We start from the raw sequence: 26,267 nt of genomic DNA on the forward strand, positions 1-26,267 counted from the left end.
TTCAGAAGTTTGCCCATGGCTACAATGAATTGTTAATATATTAATATTAACATTAAGAGACAGGGGAACAAGGTCAGCCAATGAATAGGCATAGCAACTAAGTCAGCCCATGGGATCTTAACAGATCTGAAGGGTGAGTTGCTGCTGATTTTACTACCAGTTTGCAACCCACGCACGTGCACTGTTCAATGTAAATTGTTCTTCATGCATGTGCAGAACAATTTACAGTGAACTGTGCATGTGCAGGTCACTAAAATCCAAAATGGCCATGGCCCAGCAGCAGGAAAGGAACCAGTTTGGGGGCATGGCAGGCCTGGGTCGCTGCCAGTTCTGCGACCCAGGCTTGAATTCCACTACCACACCGGCTGAACCGGGAGCAACCCATCTCTGATCTGAGTCTGTGCAGAAAATTGAAACAGAAACTTAAGTAAGAAGTCTGGGTTTGGCTTAGTTGTATTAAGCTCTGTGCTGAGAAACTAAACTGAAGCAGTCTGCTGCTTTGAGAAGTAAAGAAAGAGTCTATTTGGGCTTGACTGCTGAAATGAAGCTAACTGCTTGTGTTTGCCCGTAACTCTCCTGCCTTGTGTTTACTTGGAAGAACCACCTGTTGGTATTGTACATTTATTCATCTATTCTTATGTATATAAAGAAGTTAATGAATCCTGCTGCATCAGTTATCTGTTTGTGCTTTCTGGACTTGAATTTATGCATCAAACTCTGACTCTGACATCACCTGTTTATCATTCTTGTACCTTCTTTGCACTTCTCCTTTTACTCAGAATGGTGTTCTTTGAGAGAGACAACTTAACATTTTTTCTATTGTTGCTCCACTCAATGATTCGTACTTCTTAAGAAAATGTCTTACATATTCCTGTTGTAAAATACACATCTTGGATTGCAAATCATCTTGATGAAGAAATGATGATGTTTAGATCAAACTTACTGAATTCCTTTCAGACTTAAAAAAAAGGGAAGAGGAAAAAAAAGAAAATAGAGATAAATTGCATATATTGAAGAAGAAAGCTTATTTTTTAAGTGCACATTAATTCTTGACCATGCAGAGTAATATTGATTAGTCTTCCTTTATATCAATAAACCACCAGTTTATTAGCAAAAAGCGAACCCAGGTCAATAATGAAATATTGTAAATCTGACATTGTGCTTCCATTATAAAAGAATATGTATGCACTACACAGTAAGCTTGATTTATTCCATAGTTCTTCCTATAATGATAAATCCCAATATTTTGGTATATAATTCAAAGACACATTCATGTATGATAAGAAGGAGCTGGTTGAGTCATACATTGAGTGTAAAGCTATCTGTTTAAAATAAATTATGTTAGGTCTGTTCTGACCCAGGCTTCCTTAAAAAGCAAGAAGCAGAGTCTTGGTCCTGCAAAACCCCTTTATTTACAGGACTGTGAATTTCTTTCATTCACAGTCTGCAAAGCTTAGCAAACAGTCTTTCAGAGGAATGTTTATCAACACGAACCTTATCTCATTTGGAGAGCTGCCAAATAACTAGTTTCCAAACACAGGGCAAGCAAAACTTGGCACAGAGTCTCTTAGAGTCATAAACAGAACTTCCCACTCTTGAAATGACCAAATGAACAAATTGTTTCCTGCAAAAGCCCACTCCTCTTTTGTTTCCTATGGGAGGGGCTAATCACCTCCAGTGTGTGACTAAGTCGTCTCTGCTTTCTTAGTTGTTCTTGTCTTCTGGCAGCTCTGTGCATACACACATTGGGAACAAGTCCAGCTGTTGTCTAGCTCCCTCTCTGCCTCTGACACAGAGCCCTCATCTGAGCTTTCCTCATCCCCAAGACTGGCCCATGTTCCTCCCCAACCTCCTCACTGTCCATCTCTGCTGCCAGCTCCACTAGCCACCGGCGGTCCACAACAAGGTCCCATGTCTTGCTCTCAAATAAACTGGACTTTTAAACATCTGTATTTCTCTTTACTTCATAATATTTTATATTATTTCAAAGTGTACATCCAAGCAAAATTAGTCTTAAATATTCAATTTGTTTTAAATAGTAATATGTTTAACTTGTAGTGTCTATATATTTAGCTACAGTATTTTCCAAGTTATTCTCCTATTATGCTTAGCGTGAAAGTTATTGTATTACAACCTGAAGACAGTTCTATTAGTCCAAAGCTTTTGAAAATCGTTCCCATGTCATGTCTTGCAAATCTATTTGTAAATCTACTGCTTGTGAATCTCCTCTTTCTACTTTCATTTCATTGTGCTATTGCCTTGTAAGTAAGCCCGTACATAGTGAAATGCTTCTTGTGGTGACAGATGATACATTTTTTTCCCAAAGAACTTCCTCCTGCCTCGAACAGATAAGATGGCACACAACACGCAACACATTAATCTCTCTCACAGTGCACTCTCAAACTTAATTACAGCCTTAGCAGGGCCCATCACAAAATGTGAATAATATATGTGCTTAACCTAAGTGCTATATATTTATGGGGCATATCCAACCCCCTAATTAAGGCATCACCCAAATTGTCACTCCTGCACTTTTGCTAAGCTTTTGTTGCTCATGTTACTCCTTTGCTGTTGACTCAAATTCTTGTGCAGAGACTTGCAAACAAAGGTGACACAGGCTTGGACACTTATAATTTGAAATTGATAAATATAGAGGGAGACAAGAATGAGATGAATAGCATGATTAAAAAAGAAAAAAATCAATACCATTGGATACCAGTTGTTGTGATGCATCAAAAAATTTGCATTATGTGTCTTTTGCTAGTGGACACTCCAGAAAAATCTAGAGCGAATAGGAGAATAGACTACAGAGATATTCATTTGATCAAGCAAGGATACTCTTACATTCCTAAGTTAACAGTAACATTTATTATTTTAATTTTTTAATGTTTTATCATGTTGCTTTTATTTGGTTGACTCTGTCTAGGTGAGATGGACAGCATATAAATTTAATTAATAAATAAACAAATATAAACTTTTAGAAAGAAAAGGTCTGACTGGTTATAATTCAAAAAAGGGAAACCTAAATAGTATCTCTCTTATGGAAATATTCAAGTTCTTCCTTCTCTTTTTCTTCCTTTTGAATGACCCTTTCTGATTTCAACTCAGTTACATTTCAACATTTTTCTTTTTTCATCACTGATGAGAAGTACTCAAGTCTTATAATCACCTCAACATAGAAATCAGATGTGAATGATATAAGGACCTGCTGTAATGGTGACATTTATTCCAAAGAGGACAGTGACTTTTTTAAAAAATGAAACATTTCAGAATAGCTTTGTAAAATCAATGAAGTTACCATAGATCAAGTATGCTAAACATCTGCTTACCATATAGTCTATCATGCCTAAGAAGCAGCTGTTTCTTGCCCACAGGTGTAGAATACAGACTTCAAGCTGCCACAGTCGATGAAGATTGATGACAAAGGATTCAGTTTTCAATTGATTCCCTGATTCCCTTTTTTATATGACAATGTGCAAATGTTGAAGAAATATGGTTAATCAAGATAAAATGTGAAGCAAACAGATTATGCAGACAATATCAGTGACTATATAACTTTGAAGAAATCTCTAATAATATGATCTAGCACTGTGATGGCAAACCTATGGCACGCATGCCACAGGTTGCATGTAGAGCCCTCTCTGCGGGCATGTGAGCCATCACCCCAGCTCAGTGCATGTGCCTCCCACTGGCCATCTGATTTTTGGGTCTCTGCCAAGCATGCGTGGGGTTGGGGCACATGTGAGAGATGGGCAGTGGGCTCTTGTATGGATGCACTGGGGAGGGACAGTGGGGGGCACATCCAATTTATCGTCCCAGGATGCTGCAGGGAGACTTGCTAGGCCCAAAATGGGGCACAGGAGGTTGCATAAGCATGCATGGGATGGGGGAGAGCACAGTGGGTGTTGCACGTGCATTGCATTATGGGTGTGTGCATGCATGCACGCAGTGCTGCATGCATGCACAGTTTCATCACACAGTGACAAAAAAGTTAGCCATCACTGATTTAGCATTTCTGAAATATTTGCTAATCGAAAAATGTTAAAACAATGTTTTAGTAGTTGCTACCTCAACATTGGGCAGGTGTTTATTAATGTTGGATGACATCAAAGAATGTTCCTCTTACTGAATATATATACACATTCATAAAAATTATTATCAATCATGGCCCTGAGTGGTCTTATCATTTCTTGCTTCCAGACAAAGAATCCATTTAAGAAATGCAGTGACATTTTTAGCACAATGTTCATCAGGTAAGACAGAATTCTCCATACTTCATCCTATGTGAACGAAAATTAATTCTTCACATGTAGGCCAAAAAAAAAAAAAGGTTTTATCTGGAAATATGATAAAACAGTTATCAAGTCTCATATTATCATGGGAACAAAGCATTGCTTTATTTTGATTTTTAAGTCTTATAGGACATTGTTATTTCAAAGAAAGAAAAACCTGTTTGCACACTTACTTGCTTGATTGATTGATCTGCCATCCCATTAATGTTGACCACATAGATAGACCTCCTCCAAGGTGAAATGAAAGTAATGGGAAAGAAGAAGAAAAAGATATCAAGGAAGCAGTTCTGTGCCATCTCGGGCAACTGTTTGTGATGTCATGCTAGTATTTTAGCCTGTCCATTCAGTTTACACCTGTGTACACAAAGATACAACTTCTGACCCTCAAGTTGAATACAAATTCTGCATTTCCAATCCACAGTCCAAATGAAAAAACATGGATTGAAATTTTGCATCTCTCTCTCTCTCCCTCCCTCCCTCGCTCGCTCTGTCCCTCCCTCTCTCTCTCTCTCCATCCCCCCTCTGTCCCCCCTCTCTCTCATTTTAGAACTGGACAATTCTGTTTAAAAATCTTGTTAGGCTACACTTTTTCAGCTAGAGAGCTTCACTCTGGTTTGTTTCTCACCTGTCTGGAAGCTACAGGGACAAGACTAGCAATATCATGACATAATACTCAACTGTTCTTGAAAGTTTGAAACTTTTCTTCAATTTTGCAGATTTTGCCACCTCTTAACAATTTACCCACCCACCCCCACTTCCACTTTCCAAGGTAACCTATTTTTAGGGTTGAGATTTTTAAGAAGTAAAATCTTCTGTAAGACCTATGTAAGAACACAAATAGTACCCTACTGCTGAATCAAACCCTTTGTTGTCCAGCAGTCTGTCCTGAAGGTGGCCAGCCAACAGCACCAAGAAGCCCACAAATGTTCCAGTAGATGTCTTCCAGAGGCAGTCACAATGCCATCAGGACAAATGGATCCTCATGACTTTATGCTGGTCTTGTTGTATTCGGGTCTTTTCCTATGTAAAATTGAGATTGTCTTGGCAACGTTTCAGTGAGGTCTCACTTGCCATCTTCAGACTGGATTTTGGGCTTAAAGTGTGGTCGTAGCTGCCGTCTTTCTATAAATCTTGGTGAGGTGTGTGTGGAGTGCTGGCTTTGTTTCAGTAAGTGGAATGATTGGTTGTGTGGTTGTATCATGATTGGTAGATTGGTGCTGATGTGTCCGATGTTGTTTCGTATTGTAACGGCCTGGGTGGTGGGTGGGATTCATTTGTTGACAAGGGCTGGTTTCCAGATGTCTGGTAGGCAGGAGGTATCATCACAAAATCCAGCCAGAAAACCAAGGAATCTACAAAATACCATGCAAAATCTGCCCTGCAACATACATAGGACAAACGAATAGGAGAATAAATGCAAGCATCACAGAACACAAGAATGCAGTAAGAAAAAAAGAAAAACTTCCTCCCTTTTCCAACACCTTAAAGCTACAGGACATGAAATTAATTTTGAAGGAACTAGGTAAATCTCCAAAACTGAACACTTCAAAAAGAGTATAATTATGGAAGCTGTTGAAATAGAGAAACACCCCCACAATAAACATGATGATAAATGTGTCATGGAAGTCATATATACATATACATATACATATACATATACATATACATATACATATACATATACATATACATATACATATACATATACATATACATATACATATACATATACATATACATATACATATACATATACATATACATATACATATACATATACATATACATATACATATACATATACATATACATATACATATATATGTATGCTGGTCTTATTGTATTCAGGTCTTTTCCCATGTAAGATTGAGATTGTCTTGGCAATGTTTTGGCGAGGTCTCACTCACCATCTTCAGGCTGGGTTTTGGGCTGTCTTGAAACACACACACGCACACACACACATACACAGAGACTGTATATATATTCTTAGTCACAATTGAATCTGGAATGTCAGCCTTCCTTTCAGAATCTCTAAGTAGGAAGTTCTTAATCAGTAACTAAGAGTACTCAAACAGCTTAGGGAACCTGCAAATATTAAGGTAATACTCTCAGGTGAAAAGCTTAAAGGGAGTCTGTAGAATTAATGCGCTTTGCATGCCCCGTAATAATAATATGTCTACATATAATGGATTGTGGAAAAAGGATTTTAAAGAATGGGAAAAAATGTTAATCCATGAAGCATATGCCCATCAGTTCTTCTGTATAAGATGTACAATATAAATTGATGCTTAGATGGTATTTAACTCTATCAAGACTCAAGAGGATGTTTTCACTTAATCATTTTTCATTGTAAGAAGTTTAAAACAGACATTAATCCTATATGGTGAGGGAGTCAATACATGCAAATAGATTGGCAACAAATGCTAAATGCTGCATCACAAATTATTGGTCATGTAATTAGCTTAAATCCTGTACTGATTATATTCACAGTGGCAGAATGCAACTTGCTAAGATTTAATAAAATATTGGAAAACATCTCTCTCTGGCTCTCTCATTTCATAACACATAAACTGTACACATAAGCTGCCCATGAGAGAATGGCTATTGAAAAAATTGATTGCTTAAAAGTAAAGAAGGAAATATATAAGGAAGAATTAACAGCAAAGCACAATAACAGAAGTGGAAGGGACCTTGGAAGTCATCTAGTCCAAGGATGCCAAACTTGTGGTGCCATATTGCTGTCATGTGATGTATCCAGGGGTGGTATTCTACTGGTTTCGGCAAACCGGTAGCTCCGACTATCAGCTGGGAGCGAACTGGTTCGTTTGGACTTTGAGCTGGGCCTGGCCACCCACCCACCCCTGTGCTGTACTGAAGCGCAGCTGATAGACCCGGCAGAGTAGATTGCTGCACCTCAGCCATTTTCTTCCCCAGCAGTAATGCAGAAGGTGATTTCTCTGTAAACTGCAAACACGAGTGAAGCGCGCACTCAGCGAACCTGTTGTTAAACTGGTAGGATCCACCCCTGGATGTATCACAGGGTTTTTTCCCTTTGCGGAGCTAACGTGGGCCGTGGATGATGCATGGCCCATCTGTCCCACAGGCTGCCAGCTTGACACCCCTGATCTAATCCAACCCCTTCCTGCTCAAGAGGAAAACCCAATACAATTTGCAATCTCTTCTTAAAACTTTCCATTGATGAAGCACCCATAACTTGTGAAGGCAAGTTGTTCCACTGGTTAATTGTCCTCACTGTTAGGAAATTTCTCCTTAATTCTAGGTTGGTTCTCTCCTTGATCACTATACATCCATTGCTTCTTGTCCTGCCTTCAGGTGCTTTGGAGAATAGCTTCACTCCCTCTTATTGTGGCAGACCCTTAGATATTGGAACACTGCTATCATATAATCTCTAATTCATTAGATTAATGAAATAAGGTGACATAATAGGTAACACCACAGACACAATTTGCAACATATCAGAATTTATTTTTGTGGTGATATAACTTCAGGAAAAATAACTTTCCTCTAGTCTAACTTTGCAAAGGAATTACCAAAACAATACAAATATGGAACCATAAATTAAACCAACATACGTAAGCATGTAGTGCAAGGTTGCATTACAGACAATGGAGAGTTCAGTAGCAGAAAGATTTGTTTAGGATGATCTTCACCATTAAGATCCTCCAGGCCAGTTCCTCTTTTTCCTTTCATGCTCACCTTTTACTATCTTACATAACAAAAGTAGCTCACCTTTTACTAGAGTACATATCAAAAGAGCAATTGGGGTTGAATTAAGGATTTAAGGTGGCTTTGCAGTATGTGGATATTGAATCTGGAAAGAACAAGGGTGGGATTCAGCCAGTTTTCACCTATTCGAGAGAACCGGTTGTTAACTTTCTAAGCACTTCAGAGAACCAGTTGTTGGAAGAAATCTCATTTTGTTTTTTCCACTTTACAGGGTTAATCCTGTAAGGAAGGCGGGAAGGGTACATTCTGTTTTTGTTTCTAGCCTAATCTTTATTGCCCTGCTTACAGAAACTGCCTCTCTGGTTAACCCTTATTACATTATAACAGCTAAGGTGAAGTACCCATCGACCTGAGTGACATTGAGTTGGCCACACTCATCCAGGCACATGACCACAGAGCTATGCCTATCCAGCTGATCATTAGGGCAGAGAACCAGTTGCTACATTATTTGAATCCCACCACTAGACAAGGGACAAGTGAACATAATCACAAGAACAATATTCTTGAATATTACTCAGTCTAAAAACAAATTGTTTGATTTAATTATGGAAAATTTGCAGCAGCCGAGGAACAGTCCCCAATGTACAACCATGTTGTAGATGATGGCTTCAATGTGCCACCTGAGTTCTAATGAAATTAATAATGAAAACCCCATGGCTTTACTGAATCATCTTAAATACACCCCATTAATTCTATACACATTTTCTAAATAGGGATGGACTAAAGAACATATGTTTATAGCCTAAACTATTGCAAGGGTTTTTCTTCTTCTTCCCTTGGTCATATATTTGCTCTGTCCTCCTCCTCCTCCTCCTCCTCCTCCTCCTCCTCCTCCTCCTCCTCCTCCTCCTCCTCCTCCTCTTTTTCCTTCCTTGCAAAAGGACATTGGGTAGTAATCTGCACTATTAGTTTTTTATACTGTTAAATATAATGCAGATTGATAGCACCACATTCCAATAGTGATGGTCATAAAGCTAAATGAGATTCCCTCTATTAAAAAAAAAATCCTGTACACCATCCCATTCAATAGCTCACACTATTTCTAGTGTTTCAACCTTAACCCTAGGTATTTGCTTCACTGCTGTGATAAAATAAAACTGTAAGATATCGGTTGAAATTAGCATTCTTAGGGCTTGTTCAGCTGAATCATGCAAATTACTCTGGGGTAATATACTACAGTTCATTTCCATTTTCTGAAGTAGCAACATGAGCTCTACTTTTCTTGTATCGGGGACAACATCTGTTTAGTTTGGATCAAATCTCTTTTCATTAGGACTGCTTTTTAAACTACTTTTTTGGGAGCAATTTGGTGAGTTGTAATTCAGTGAGGCTTTTTTTTTTACTATCTATGTAATATTCTCTAACAGAACTGCCTGTTGGTTTTCAAAGAAACTTGATATATTCCTTCACTTTTCTCTCTATAAACAAATCAGGAATTCACTAACATAAACTTACAACAACTGATGAACAGCACTACTAAGGGGAAGAGCTGTGTTTGTTTTCACAGGTTTAACTCTGTCTCAATGTCCTGGTGGAAAGCCTGTATGCATGCATTGGCATTCTTCAGTCTCAAAAGACTATGGTATTGCACTCTGGAAAGAGGTAAAGCTGGAGTGTCCTCTCCAGAGCACTAGGCCTGGGTAGATTAATATGGAGGATAGACTATTACCCAATCAGCAGATTCCCCCTCTCCACATTGCTGAAATAGTCCAATGGAATGGCCAATGGAATGGCAGAGCCGATACAATTGGCTCCAGCTGCATCACAGGAGTTACCAGAATGTGGCTGTACACAGTCACGAACTGCTTCTGGGACTCCAGCTCCGGATTTTGCCTCAAGGTTGACTCCTGAAGCTCTTTTCCAGTAGTGGATGTAGCTACAAGGCAGTGGAGGTTTGTAATCAGAGTTTCCCTTTTCTTAGAAGTTGGTTCTACTGCTTTATCTGCCATTGGGGCCTAAAATCATCTTCTACCTTCAAAACCATTGACCATCTTCTCCTATAACTCTGGAAAGGGGCCCTTATTTCGATTTTAATAGATTTGTATGCCGCCCAATCCTGAAGGACTCCGGGTGGCTTACATAAAAACAGTTAAAATATTAAAAAAGATTAAAATACAAGACAGAAACAAATTAAAAGCAAAACACAACATGCACTCGATTTTAATGGGGCTGAAGTTCAGTCAAGATCAACAGCCCCAGGCCTGCCGGAACAGCCAGGTCTTAACAGACTTGCGGAAGGCCAAGAGAGTGGGGAGGGTCTGAATCTCAGGGAGTAGATCATTCCAAAGGGTCGGGGCAGCTACAGAGAAGGCCCTCCCCCGAGGAGCCGCCAGACGACACTGCGTAGTCGACGGTACTCGGAGAAGGCCCATCCTGTGCGATCTTATTGGGCACTGGGAGATATGTTGCAGGAGGTGGTCACGGAGATATTCAGGTCCTAGGCCATGTAGGGCTTTAAAGGTAATAACCAGCACCTTGAAGCGTGTCCGGAGACCAATGGGAAGCCAGTGCAGCTCATTGAGGATAGGTGTAACATGGGTGTACCTAGGTATACCCAGTATCGCTCGCGCGGCTGCATTCTGGACCAATTGTAGTCTCTGAACATTCTTCAGGGGCAGCCCCATGTAGAGCCCTTATGAGGTGCTACCAGCCGGGCCAAAGGTTTTTAAGGAAGTGTTACTCCTCCATCACTCACCCTTTGTCCTGGCTTGTCACAGGCAGAGCCTGGCTTCCCAAATGTTGGGCCCAGGATGCCAGGTTTGGAAAGCCTGCAAGATAATGTTAACCCTTAACCATAGACCTGAGGTGTCAGAGTTTGTTGCATAAATTCAAATCCAGAAGCATACACAGATAACTGATTCAGCTGGATTCATTAACTTCTTTATATACATAAGAATAGATGAATAAATGTACAATACCAATGGGTGGTTCTTCCAAGTAAACAGAAGGCAGGAGAGTTACAGGCAAACACAAGCAGTTAGTTCCATTTCAGCAGACAAGCCCAGACAAACTGCTAGTTTACTTCTCAGCACAGAGCTCAGTACAGCCAAGCCATGCCCAGACTTCTTACTTAAGTTTCTGTTTCAATTCTCTGCATAGACTCAGATCTGTTTAAGCTCCCATTGGCTGACTTAGTTGCTATGCTTATTTATTGGCTGACCTTGTTCCCATGTCTTTCCCAGTCATGAATATTTTAACATGAGGTCATAGTGACTGCAACCGTTTTCCAAAATGTTCAGAACACCGCTGTTTTTAGAAATGGATCGTTCTGGTTGCGAATAGAATTTATAAATGTGTTCATTTGCTCAATAAATTAAAATTGTAACTATACAGAGTAAATATAACCACATATCCCACCTATTATTTTCATAGATTAAGAAAATTGTATGTCATGTCTGTAATCGCATAGCCAATGTACTAGCTGATAATCCGGCATTGGCTGGGTATTTATTTATCCTAATCCATACATTTGTCCTCAAAAATAATCCTGGACCAAACATAATTTCTAATGTTGTATTTTCCCCCTTACCAGAGAGAGCCCCCTTGTGGAGTACTGTGAAGCCGTTACCATGGCAACGCCACTGCACTGTACAGTAGAAGGCATTTTACAGCAGTATGGTAGAAGTCATTTTAAAACACAACAGGCTGCATCTCAACAGAACACACACCCTGAGGGGTCTTAGGGGTGTCTTACCCCCACAGTATTTGTTTTCAGAGAGTAAGTCATCTGGGTACCAAGTTTGGTTGAGATTGCTCGAGGCGTTTCAGAGTTATGCTGGAACACACACGCAGGCACGCACGCACGGACGCACGCATGGTATGTATGTATTAAAATTCTAGTAAACTTGATTTTAAAAAATCTCATTAAATGAAAAAAATGGGGTAGTCTCCAACTATAAATATACCCAAAATGTATTTAATACAGAAAGAGGAAACACCACCAAAAACGTGTGCCCGTTCATAGTATCATATAGTCTCTTCTTTTTTCTCCAGCTCACTCCATACACAATGGAGAGGAACAGAACTCATAATCATCTTATAAGATAGAAATTTGCCCCACCCCACCAAATAATATCACATCACCAGAAGTGCTTCTTTTGAAAGCAAGACTGAAAGGCTTTCCCTGAACTCAGGAGAGGGAAAAGGCAAATGGAAGAATGCATTTCTTCTATTTCCTCCTAGAGCTTTATGTTGTCATGCTGAAGAGTTACAATAAAGCTTGGACACATTGTTCCACCCAAGTCATTACTCAGCAATCTATCATCCTGGCAGGTTGTGAGTGCAACCACACATTCATTTCATTATATTTGGACATCCAGTTTGGAAACCTGCTGCAGTGAAATGTATACTACTAGACTACAATTTTAAAGTGCTGCATAAAAATATGCCAATGCAATTTCCAATAAAAAGTTTGTTTGATCTTTAGTCGAAGACCATCTCTGCATGGTTAACAGATTTTCCTGTTCCCCTAAGGTAAAGGTAAAGGTTCCCCTGGCACATATATGTTAGTCGTTCCCAACTCTAGGGGGCGGTGCTCCTCTCCCTTTCAAAGCCAAAGAGCCAGTGCTGTCCAAAGATGTCTCCTTGGTCATGTGGCCAGCATGACAAAATGCCAAAGTCATATCGAACACTGTTACTTTCCCATCAAAGGTGGTTCCTATTTTTCTACTTGCATTTTTACGTGCTTTTGAACTTCTAGGTTGGCAGAAGCTGGGAGAAATAATGGAAGCTCACTCAGTTACGCGGCGCTAGGGATTCGAACCGCCGAACTGCCAACCTTTCTGATTGACAAGCTCAGCGTCTTAGCCACTGAGTCACTCCTGTTCCCTGGGTAGTACTAAAACACATTCTATTGAGGTTCAAGAATCCACAACTGAAAAGATAAAAAGAATGGCTGGGAAATGACTAATGAGCCTAGCCTGGTGATGAAGTTGAAGGAAAAGCTAGTAATGACACCAATGACATTACTAATTACTTTGCAGACAGAATTTTTAAAACGAGGGATACATTTGTCATTATGGCATCATCAATCCTGTCTCTAATTAGCCTTAGGCAATGGTATCTTTCCTGCTCATTTTTGCTCATTGCATTGGCTTTCTGGATTGTGTTTGTTAATTTTAATTTGTATTATTTGTGTTATTTGAGGTGTATTTCATTTTGCAATGGAAAACAATTGCAAAGAGCATCCTCGGATCCCCCCACCCACTGGGAAAAATCATAACGTAGAATCATAATGTCCCTCTTCCACCTGGGTTTCTATACTGTGTAAACAGATTCCACAGTCTCTAAAGATTTTTAGTCATCCAGGGCGGAGGTGGTATTCAGCAGGTTCTGACCAGTTCTGGAGAATTAGTAGTAGAAATTTTGAGTAGTTTGGAGAACCAGCAAATACCATCTCTGACTGGCCCCAACCCCATCTACTCTCTTCTTCCTGAGTCCCAGCTGATCAGGAGGAAATGGGGATTCTGCAGTAACCTTCCACAGGAGTGGAGAGGGAATGGAGATTTTACAGTATCCTTCCCCTGCCATGCCCACCAAGCCATGTCACCCCGCCAAGCTATGCTCACAGAACCAGTAGTAATTTTTTGAATCCCAACACTGATCCAGATCATGGTTGTCCTAAAAGTGCTTTTTCAGGAGGCAACTGGACTTTCTTGTTTTTTTTTTCTTTTGAATGCATATTCAATGGGGTGAAAATAGAAATGGATTTTCAGAGGAAAAATTGCAGACTACAGGAACCAGGAGCACTACTCAGGTGATCCTGAAGACACAGATAAACCTCCAAGTACTTCAAGGACTCTCTAAAAGGATGCAAATGACCAGCTGTCTACAAGGAACATAAATCCTTCCATTTCCCACTATCAGAGTTGAAGAAGCTTCTTGGATGAGAAGTGAAACTTCTTCAAAAGAAAAAAGAAAGAAAGTACAGTTGCCTCCTGAAGAAGCACCTTTGTGACAGATTCCACAGGGTATCATCCTCTTCATGATTCTTGAATCAGCCTAGAACCTGTGTCTTTTTAGCAAGCTCTCTTGGTTTTCCATCTGAAATCTTTTATTGATCCAACTTGAGAGACTAGAAATTAAATTTAGTGAGGTTTTTTTCACACAAAGCAGAAGCTCTGAACTATATCCCTTCTTTTCTTCTTGGAAATACTGATACACATTCTGTAATTCCACTCAGAATTTAGAGAAACTATACCTGACAGAGTTTTCATCTCACATTATGTTCACATTACTTGCTTCCTGGTCATTCAATGGGCAGATCAAATAATTTGACCTGAGTTGGAACTCAACAGCTGGACTCTTCCCTTGAATGTTTGGGGACCTAGATTACACAGTGAGAAAAGATGGGTTAGCCTGGTATAACAACTTTTATCGGGTAAAGCAGTGACGGGTTTCAATTTATTTTACTACCAGTTCGCTCACGTGATCCATGTGGGTGGGCGGAGCCTCCTAATGGTTCACCCAATCCGGGGAGAACCAGCACAAACCCGCTTCTGAAGTAAAGTCTATAGGTGTGTGTGTGTGTATGTATGTATGTATGTATGTATATGTATATGTATATGTATATGTATATGTATATGTATATGTATATGTATATGTATATGTATATGTATATGTATATGTATATATATGTATGTATGTGTGTGTGTGTGTATATGTATGTATGTATGTATGTATGTATGTATGTGTGTGTGTATATATATATATATATATATATATATATATATATATATATATATATATATATATTACTGTTGCCTTTTTGTTACATTTGTTATATTTGTGCTGATAAATAAATATAATATAATATATTATTATATTATATATTATTGTTATAATATAACAAATGTAACAAAAAGGCAACAGTAAAAAAATATTTGGTTCTGTCTGGATGGTCTCTTGTGACGAGCCGAAGGACAGAGAATGGAAGTAGTGATCTTCCTCCCATATTTGGGCATACCGGGGGTTGTAAAATCTAAATAGATACCTTTCACCCTGGCTGGCTGATAAGGAGTTGAGCTCTGTAGCTCAATGGTTAACACATCTACCTTAGAGGCAATACAGCACAGGTTCAATCCCAGTAAGGGTATGGCTAGCTGATGAGAGCTAAATAGCTTGAAATAGATCTATACTAGTCTCCCTTTATTTATTTATCAGCACAAATATTATATATATATATATATATATATATATATATATATATATATATATATATATATATATATATATATATGTGTGTGTGTGTGTGTGTGTGTGTGTGTGTGTGTGTGTGTGTGTGTGTGTGTGTGTGTGTATATACACATACATACATACACACACACACACACACACACAATCTGTAAATCTGCTGTCTGAGCTTCACAGTCACTAGATTTACTAAAAATAATAAATGGTAATTATTTCTACTGTTTAGAGTTATAGACTCTGTCTCATTTCTCAGTTACATTGCATGTGCAGTAATTTAATGTGCTATATATGAAACTGCCTTAAGCTCCAAGTGTTTGGAAACCTAATTTGATCAAAAAATACTGTGTTTCTGCTATTAAATGATGACTGTGGGGTATAATAGCATTCTCAGGGAGTCTCTTTGAGCTTGCAGACATTTCATTACCCAAACTAGGATGTTACCTAGTTTGTTTAAGCAAGTTCAGAGAGTACCAAGGATGCACCCCTTATGTCAACCCTGAGCTACAAATAGTCTCATTTATTAGTAATAGCATTCTGCCCTGACCTGTCACTTGGTTCTGGGCTAGCATAATAATCCAATTTGCTGGGGTGTGGTGCCTTAACTTAGAAAATGAAATTGCTTTGCCTTTTTTACTCAAAACGATGGCAAAATAGACTGATTCAATTCAGCCAGCTGTCTAGATTTGATGGAAAGGACCTCTGCATGGATGGCATATGAACTTTAAAGACATCTTAGCACCCAGAGTAAAAAGAGCAGTTGTGTCTGATCTGGTTCTTTGAAGGGAACTGCAGTTTCAGCTTATCACTTTGATTAAAAAATAAGCTTTGATCAAAATTTCATCAAAACAAAGTGCTCCTTGAAAGCTTTGCATAGTCCAACCATTAATAGACAGTTTTTTCACTACAGATAACTCCCTAGTTAAAAGATTTTCCACTATCAGTCTATTTCCAGATGAAATTCAAAGTACTGCCTATGATCCAGAAATCCTATTTGACTTGGAAACACACTATGTGATACAATGACATTCTCCTAAAGACTGTGTTGGGATTCAAATACCGTATTTTTCGGAGAATAAGACGCACCGGAGTATAAGACGCACCACGATTTTGAAGAGGGAAATTTAAAAAAAGGTTTTGCACTCTGCAGACCTCCCAAAACCAGCCTATTTTTCATGAAAACAGCCCTGTTTTTGTCAAAAAAGTGCATGGATAGCCTTTAGGAGGCTTTTAGAGACCTCGTGGGGGCCGGCAGGGCAAAAACGAGCAAAAAACAGCCCATTTTTCACTCATTTTTGCCCCCAGAAGCACTCTGAAAGCCCTCTAAAGGCTATGCATGGCCATTTTTACAAACGGGGGTAGGGTTTTGGGAGGCCAAACATGCTGTATTCAGTGTATAAGACGCACCCAGATTTTCACCCTCTTTTTTGAGGGAAAAAGGTGCAACTTATACTCTGAAAAATATGGTAATTTAACAACAAGTTCTCTGCCCTAATGATTTCTTCCAACAACCAGTTCACTAAAACTGTGCAGAAAGTTTACAACTGGTTCTCTCAAAGTGGTGCGAACTGACTGAATCCCACCACTGCCTGTAGAGCCTCATGGTTTCTATGATTTTAGAGACCTCTTAGGCTTGCCATTACCAGTTGGAATACATTACAATAGATTATCAGAGACATTATTATTCAAGCATGTGCTGTTGTTGGATAGGTTCTTTCTGTTTCTTTTTACTGAATTACTGAATGCATTTTATTTGCTTTAATTGCTTTATAATTATAATTCAGATTTATCTTTCTTATTATTACTAGCTGCCTTGAGCATCAGTATCAGCGAATGCTACAATACTGATTTAATGTATTCGAAGTATCTTCATCCCACTCTTGTACTTACAAGTATATGGGCTCCTTGACATACTTCAATTACATAATAGTCCTTGGGCTCAGCTTGCCATCGATTTCTTAGCAGGTCAAATGCAAGAGATTCAGGCAGTATTTCAACGTATTTTTTTCTTCTTTTACTGCTATATTACATGATAAAATACCATATCATGCTACTTAGGCTCAAACACCTCTTCTGAAATCTAGAGGTGGACCGTGTAAAAAATGTAGATGACTACTGCAACCACAAGGTGGAGTAAATTCTCTCCACTGTTTGGATTTTGCTGCTTGGATTTGATAGATCTAGCTAAGAGAAAGCTAGAAAGAAACCTAGAGGAAAAATGAAAAACATATAACCCAGAAAGATAGACCTTTATCATTTCAATTTCCTCCAATGCAAAGTGTTCTGTTACAGTCCATTTCGACCATCCTTAATTCCCCACAGCACATTAGCAGACTGGATAATAATTGTGGATATTTGAGTCCACAGTGGATGTATATCTGCAGCACCTACCTCAAACTCATTAAGGAAGTTCTTTTCAGACTGAAGCATCTATTGCCTAGGTCAGTATTTCTCAATCTTGGCAACCTTAAGATGGGTGGACGTCAACTCCCATAATTCACCAGCATGTTGAGTTCTGGGAGTTGAAGTCCGCACATCTTAAAGGTGCAAAGGTTGGGAAACATTGTCCTACAGAAAATTTTTGGGTGACATGAAAAAGAAAGTTCCTCCAGAAACTTCATGCTCCAGGCAATGTGACAAATCCTGCTAGGACTTTGGCCTATTTGTCCTATAACCAAGGTGGCATGTAGAGCCTCTCTGTCATAAGCCGTGCTGTCACTAGCTGCTCTTCTGGTTTCTGGCCTGTGCATGCCCACCAGCCACTTGGCGTTCAGGTTTCCGGCATGCACCTGGTCTTCTGTCCCACACCCATTCATCTGTGACTTATAAATTGTGATCAATCCTATTTCCCCTTACTATGTTTCATCAGATACTCTGCCACTCTTACAGTCCAGTGATGTGCAGTCAGGGGAGGCAGGGGAGGCACAGCCTCACCACTGTCATTCTGTTTAAAGCTGCAGCATCACGCTCACTCTTCCTCCATAAACCTCACCGCATGTCACTGGGAGAAACAGATGGACTGTAACAGTGATTTGCGGTGAGGTTTATGGCTGGTGAGGCAGTCCTCTCCCCCGACACCCACTAACTAAAGCACTTTCTTTCTCCTGCCTGAGCTCGCGGCAGCCCGCCTGAGCTCTGCCGCATGCTCAGGCAGGCGAAAGAAAGTACTTTAGCCAGTGGGGTGTCGGGGGAGAGGAGAGAATGCCTGAGCATTGCATTTATTAAAGAAAAAAAGAAAATTTGAAGGAAAAGAGGGAGCACGGGGTGGGGGTGGGGGGCATTAGAAACGGAGAAAGAGAGGAGGAAGAGTGAGCATGACGCTGCAGCTTTAAACAGAATGACAGAGTTGAAGCCTCTAAAAATGTGCCCTCTACTATGAGGCAGGAGAACTGCATGCCTCAACTACCTTGGGATTTTTTTAGGCTTTTAACCCTAGCTTAACTCTGCTCGAGCACCTAAAATGTCAGACTAGATAAGGCATGCAGTTCTCCTGCCTCATAGTAGAGGGCGCTTTTTTAGATGCTTTTTTAAACAGGCAGTCATTCACGGTGTGGCAGCAGCTAGCTAGCCTAACCTCAGCACTCGCCTTTTCCCGTTCACATTTTTTTTTCCTTTTCATGATTGACAGTGGTGAGGCTGTGCCTCCCCTGGCTCCCCTGACTGCCCATCACTGGTTTCTCCCATCTTTACTTCATCTGCCACTTTAATTCTGGGAAATGTTTCTTGCCTATTGATACTTTTAACACTTAAAATAAGATTTATCCAGGAGTAATTAACGGTATATAGCAGTAATGGCAAACCATTTCGGCATCGAGTGCCCAAACCAGAACATGTCTGCGTGCACTTGCCTCCTACCGGAGTGTCGTAAACCTGAAGACCAGTTGCCCGGCACACATGTGCATTGGCCAGCTGATCTTTGGGTTTCTGGCACTCTGGGATGTGTGTACACATGCATGGACATGTTCCAGGTTGGGCACATTCGCCATCACTCTCCTATAACATACTTGTTGGCTTATATTCAGTTTAAGGAAGAGCTAGACTCTTTAAGAGGGCTCTTTAAAAAAGAGATTAAAAAAATTATGGATGAAGTTAGTCTTAATGTAAAAGGCCTGTAAGAATACTAAAAAAAAACCTATCATTTTAACATATTTGAAATTATTAAAGGCAGATATTGTTTATCTCTTTTAATGGAACAAGACTTTTTTTAATTAATGAAGGATTGGGATACTGGGGCAGGTTTAAGTGACATGAACTTTGACCAAAGCTAACAATGTGGCCATTTTGGTTCAAAAAAGATTTCCAATTGATATACAAGAAAATGGGCATTTATTAATTTTATGCGTTAAAATAACAGAGATTTCAATAATTCTGGTTAATGTTTATGGACCAAAATTTTAGTATCTTCTATCATGTCTTATGAATATTTTCAGCACTTCAATGAGTGAATTTATGATAAAGTGATAACAGAAGGAGATGTCAATAAAATATTTGATTCTGAGCTTAATAGAAATACATTAACAACACACACACACACATACACACACACACAAACACACGTACAAATACACAGAGGAGAAACAAATAATATGAATATGGAAGAGTTGAATTTAACAGACCTGGGCATTTGAGGTGTCTAACTAAAAGAGAATATAAATTTCATTCATGTAGGGTAAGGTGACTAGATTTTAACATTGGTAAAGCGGGACACCATTGACTGGGGGGGGGGGTCTTGATTAAAAAAATTGGTCTATATGGAGCAACAAATAGACTTGTTGACTTCAACTCCCAGAATTCCTCCTCCAGTCATGTTGCGGCAACATCATCTGCGTGGATCTACTCCATCTTTGTTTTTTTCACTGGGGGCAGGGCTGCCACTGAAGATCCCGACGAGCCCCCACCACCACCAGAAAAACTGCTGCCACCTCCTCCTCCTCCTCCAACAGCACCACCACATTTGCTGCCTGGCGCTGTAGCTGAGGTGAAGCCGCCAAAGCTCTCGCTGGTGCCCCACCCATGGCAGTGGTGGCGATGCCTCCCCCGCCACTCAGAGCACCTGAGCTGGGCTACGTGTTACCCCTGCTGCCTCATCCTCCTCCACCGTGCTTTTGAGAAGCCATGAGGCCTTTTTTTCCTGCTCCCGCCCCCTCCGCCGCCTTCCTGCTGGCTCCCGCAGCCTCATGGCTCCTCAAAAGCATGGCGGAGGAGGGGGGATAACACGGAGCCCAGCTCAGGTGCTCCACGTGGAGGGGAAGGCACCACTGCCATGGGCAGGGGTGCCGGCGGGAGCTTTGGCGGCTTCACCTCACCTGTAGCATCGGGCGGCAAATCCGGCAGTGCTGTTGGAGGAGGCGGCAGCAGATATTCAGGTGGCGGCGGGGGCTTTGGGGATTCACTTCAGCCGCAGCGCCGGGCACAAGCATCTAGGATTGGCCGCCCACAAAGGACCTCCTCAGGCTTGCTTTGCTGAACACGGGGCGACTTATGCTAGTTTGAGCGGCCGCGGCCGGTGCAAACTGTCATCAGTCACTCCATGCTCATCAAAACAAGTATGGGGAAGTCCTTTGCAGGTGGCCAGTTCTAGCTGCCTGCAAAGGACTTCCCTGTGTTTGCTTTGCTGAACACAGGGCGACTGGCAGTAATGAGTGGCACAGCCGTCACCTAGGAGGTCCTAGGAGACTGGCTGTGCCATGTAAGCTCCTGCCACCGTCCCCGCACCTGTGCTAACCCTAGATTTTCTGAGGCCCCTCAGCTTCTAAAGCCTGTGACAGAAATCACTGCACGGCAGTTAGAAACTGCTGTGCAGTGTTTTCTTGCCACGTGCGTGGCTGTGCAGCCGCGCACCTTAGAGGGAACAGTGTTATTTCCCATTCTCCTGCCGTTCCCTAGCTTGTCGTGCATTCTTTCCAAAAATCAGGACTTTTTAAAAACGCCACAGGACGCGGGACAAATTGTTAAAAATCGGGACTGTCTCGCCAAAAGCAGGATGTCTGGTCACCTTGAAGTAGGGTACAGAATTTTTTTAGGCATGATTTATTTTTAATTTTATATCTCCAAATTCAGGAGTGTAATATTGATCTATATTATGTATGTGATCATAGTGCTACTTTAAATTCTGCATTTCAGAAACTAATTATGGAATTAAAAAAAAATGATACTCTAACATTTTCATGTTAAATGATAAATAATTTGTATTGCAAATGCAGTTTTTAGACCTTTTAATATTCTTATCTGAATTCAGAAATAGAAAAGTGTTACTATTGTTTGTATATTGTACCTACCAAATTGACAGTTTTCTGAATATAATAGTCTGGAGAAAAAAAATTGACCTTAACAATAGCAGGCGAGAGAGGGGGACACACATCTTTGATGCAGAATATTTTGCTTTTAAAAGTCTGGATTTCAAATATTGTGCACTGAGCTATGTTGATAGCACAGAAAGCATTATTTATTTGTTAAATTTATGTCCTGGGAGATCAAGGTAGTATATATAGCATTCACTTCTCCAGGTTTTCTACACAGCGATAACTCTGTAGGGAGCTTAGGCTGAGATGTAGTCACTGGCCAAAGTCACCCAGTCAGTTACTACGGCTTAGAATAAAGTTGACCCTTGACCCTTCTGTTCCTAGAAAAATGTGTTATTATACTGTATTGGTGCTATCCATTTTTAAGAGGCTCTTCATCTTGAGCAACTTCATAATAATCTGTCATAATCACTTAACACTCATCTATGCTGGGTGAGTCTAGTACTTTAAGAGATGGTGGAAAAATCTGCTCAGACCAAGTTGCCCTGTTACAGAACTGTGAAATTGTGAAGCTTAAGGATTGGGTTGAAATTAGAGAGGCAAATTTTCCAGTTGATATATCGAATTACATTTTTATATAGCATCATAACTAGCAGGAGAAGATGTACAATATGTGGGGGGTTTTGGTTTGCTTTTTTTCTCGTAATCTGGCATAGTTCAGTTTTCCCTGCCCTTTTATTGTTTCCAATATAAACAATTTTATCCATAGATCAATATGCAATAGAATGGTTCTTTTCACTTAGTTCTACCATCTGTGCAGAGCTACTCATTCCAAGAGCTTCTGCCTCCCTTTCTCTTCCCCCCCTCCACTGGAAGTTTGTATGGTTGGTAGTGAACCCTTTGGGTTAAAGGCTTAGCTAATTGTTAGTATTCCACTAGACGACTAGACAATGATCTTGGATCATTGTTTCAGAGATATTTCCTTACCTAAACAGAGAAACAGAATGAACAAGGGCAGGCAAAAAAGCAAATTCAGACTTCCTGCAGTGGTGGGATACGACCGGTACACCCCAGTATGGGAGTACCAGCACCTGCTGGGAGCACCGGGTACCATTACGTGCATGAAGCATACGGTGCCTGAGCGATGCTCCACCAAGCAGCTGGAGCGTCACGGAGCATCACGGAGCATCACACATGGTAAGTATGCATAAGCTGCACACGTGGTGGACACCCAGCCCCATTGCACCATACCAGTTGCATTAGGATCCGGAAACCACCACTGACTTCCTGCTAACTTTCCATTTAAACTTCCTTGGGAGAATCTGGCAGAGAGAATTGGAAATCATTCCTTCCTTCCTTCCTTCCCTCCCTCCCTCTCCACCTTCCCAACAAATAGGCAGTGGTGGGCTACTGCCTGGTTGGACCAGTTTGGGTGAACCAGTAGTTGTGACCACTGGCTGCCCACTCCTGCTCTACCCTCTCCATATATAACTAACGTTCTGGCTTGTTCCCCCTGCCCACACTGCCCAGCTGAGTTCCATGCCACACTTGCTTTACTCATCAAAGCTGCCTGAGTAGATTAGCTGCTTGTTTAAAGCTGCGTTTCAGTGCTGAAGGGACACATATGAGCAAAGCTAGCATGCAAGCATGAGCGCTCACAACCAGCAAACCGGTTGTTAACATAAGTGTAGCCTGCTCTGCAAATAGGTAAATGGTTGCTGATGGGTGGACGAAGGGGTAGCAGTTTGGAAGACTGCCTGGGAAACTGTCCTAGAACATTGAAAATGAAAATAATGTGGTCTCATCAGTAGCCTAGGAGATACTACCCTTGATCTGGAATGAGCTCCCCGTGGAGATTCGGACCCTCATCACCCTTCAGGCTTTCCGCAAAGCCCTTAAAAACTGGCTGTTCTGACAGGCCTGGGGCTGACGAGTTCCCGTCTCCGCTCGAATTGTGTGCTTGTTGATTGTTTTTAAATTGTTGTAGTTGTTTGTCCGTTGTTTTCCTCCTGTTTGTATCCCCACCCCTTACTTTGGTTTGTGAGCCGCCCTGAGTCCCTCTGGGAATAGGGCGGCATAGAAATGCAATAAATCAAATCAAATCAAATCTTAGCCAAAATGCCAAGAAGTATAGCAATGCACCAGCATTAAAGCAGTCATAACTTCCCCAAATTTCAGGAGTCACATTCTAGATTTTGGAGACTTTGTGTAAGTTAGCCCATTTGAGATACTTTGGTTCAAAAATTGACCAACCATGATGCATCGTTTCACCCAGTTAAAGGTCATGTCAATCGTTTTAGTGGTAGATAAATAAATTCAAAATACTTTGTCTCTTTGAATTTAGAATTTGGCTTCTCATGGTTCCAGCTTACCTGAGATCCAGTGGAATACATTTATCTTCTAAGCTTCGTGTCTTGGAAATAAATTCAGCGGTGCATTTCTACTGCTGTTCTTAGCGTTTTAGCTTAACACGATTTCTTATCTATTTGTCTCCTGCTGACTCAACATACATATTTTCTTTTTCTGTATTCATTTTTTCCTATGAACTAATAAATCTCTTGGAGTATAGAAGTGCTAGAGAAGAACACCAAGGACCTATACCAGTATGACACATGTTTCTTTTTCAAATCATCCACATGATGTATAAACATGATTCTTTTAGATATAAAAAATAGGCAGCTGAAAGAATTAGCAGAGCACGCTAGCTAGCCTCAGATTTTGGACTTGATTACTAGCACATTTTCTCCCCAAGGACATTACTGTGATGCAGGATTTATTTGGCAAAAACCATGCAAAGAAGTGCAAGGAGCAGATAATGAATGTCTCAAGACCTCTCAAGTCAAATTACATATAACTTAAATTTATTCATGAACAGGTCCCACTGTATCCAGTGAATGCTGCTAGTAGGCAAGCACAAACTAGAGATACCTTCTTTGGAATGCAGGCATGCTCCCTCTCCAATAGGGAAAATGATTTGTTAGTGAAGCCGATAACCATCGTGTTTTGAAAGTCTGTTGTTAGACTTCAAAATAAATTCATAGTTCCAGCATTTGCATGTAAGCTGTTTTGTCTGAGTTTCTCCAGGTAGAAGGCATTTAATTTAATTTTTCTGTATGGCACCATCATGTTTGGGGTGGATGTTTCCTATACATACTGTGCAAACTTTTAAAAAGATGAGGGTCTGTAATTGTTTCCTCCCCTTAAAGGAACATAATATGGAAAAATGGAGGGGGAACATGAAACATACTTATAATGAACATCCCTCTGGAACGATCTCCCCATGGAGATCCGGACCCTTACTACCCTCCCGGCCTTCCGCAAAGCTGTGAAGTCCTGGCTGCTCCAGCAGGCCAGGGGGGGCTCGATATATCCATCCCCCCCGGAGATTGTGATTGTTGTATATTTTAATGTTGTTTGTGTATTATTCCCCCCGCCCTTGTTTTATTGTAAACCGCCCGGAGTCCTTCGGGAGTGGGCGGCATACAAATCAATAAAACTAATAAACTAACTAACTAACTAACTAATGGAAAATTATTGAGATTATAAAGACAGAACTAAAAGTTTGGTGCACGTAATGATGTATAACTATACAGTATTATGATGAGAATAGCTAGGAATTCTAATCAGGTCTACATCTCGGCCAAAATGAAGATGGGGCAGTGGTGGTAGTGGTTAAAAGCACAATGACTATATATGTATACTTTTTTTCTCTCTTTTTTTTAAAAAAGGAGGAGGAAGATATATGTTAACATTAAATATATATATTGAAAAGGAATTATAAATACCATAAACATAAAATGGAGTTTGCTCAGAGGCTGAAATACAACAAGTAACTGAGATGAAGTGTGTAGAAGAGAAGAGAGGTAACGGAAGAAGAGAAGGTTAGGAGAGAGAGCGGGGGGGGGGGAAGAAAGAAGGAGTGGAAAGGAGAGAGAGGAGGAGAGAGGAAGTAGAGAAGAGAAGAATGACAGAGGGAAGAAAGGAGGTAGGGAGGAGGAAGGGAGAGGGAGGAAAAAGTGATGAATAGGGTACAAATATTGTGTATGAAGAGCAGAAGAGCCAATAATCATTCTTGGGGGTTGATGGTAAGACAAATTGTTGTAAATATTGAATAATATAAAATGATGTATACATGTGGTTATTTGTTATGAAAATGAAAAAAATAAAAAAAAAGTTTTTATATGTAAAAAGCAACATAACAATGGAAGACAAAAGTTAAATATCTTTAAAGAAAAAAACCTCCAGGATCCAAAATGCGAATTTCTGTGTGAATTTCTGCCATTCTGTACACCTTGCCATCCAGAAGAGAGATGAAAATGATTTCAGCTAATATTATATCCTAATATCATATTCCTAAAATTAATGCAAGCAAGATGGATGCTATAACTATCTCAGACCCGTGCTACTGTGAAATTATAGTTTCATTTGACGATAATTTACATATATTTTACTATGTCTTTTCAATGTATTTTGTTGAATGATAATGATTTTATTAAGCAGATGGAATAAGAATAGCTCTTTTTCACTATAATAAGAAGTCAATTTCATCACTGACTTAATACAGCAAAAGTATTTATTAGGGACCATATTATTATATATATTTCTCATGGGAAGTAGGAATAATTTAAACATTAACTTTCAATAAAAGAAAAATTTAAAAAACCCTCTTAACTCTTTATTCAGCCTACTGCATTCATTTTCTGAATGATATAAATATTTGGTTCTATTAAATATGATTTTAACAGCTTACATGCCCCTGAAATGGATATATATTAAATTACCACAAGCAACAATGGGA

The sequence above is a fragment of the Thamnophis elegans genome, chromosome 7, assembly GCF_009769535.1.
Source record: "Thamnophis elegans isolate rThaEle1 chromosome 7, rThaEle1.pri, whole genome shotgun sequence".
Taxonomy (NCBI): Eukaryota; Metazoa; Chordata; class Lepidosauria; order Squamata; family Colubridae; genus Thamnophis; species Thamnophis elegans.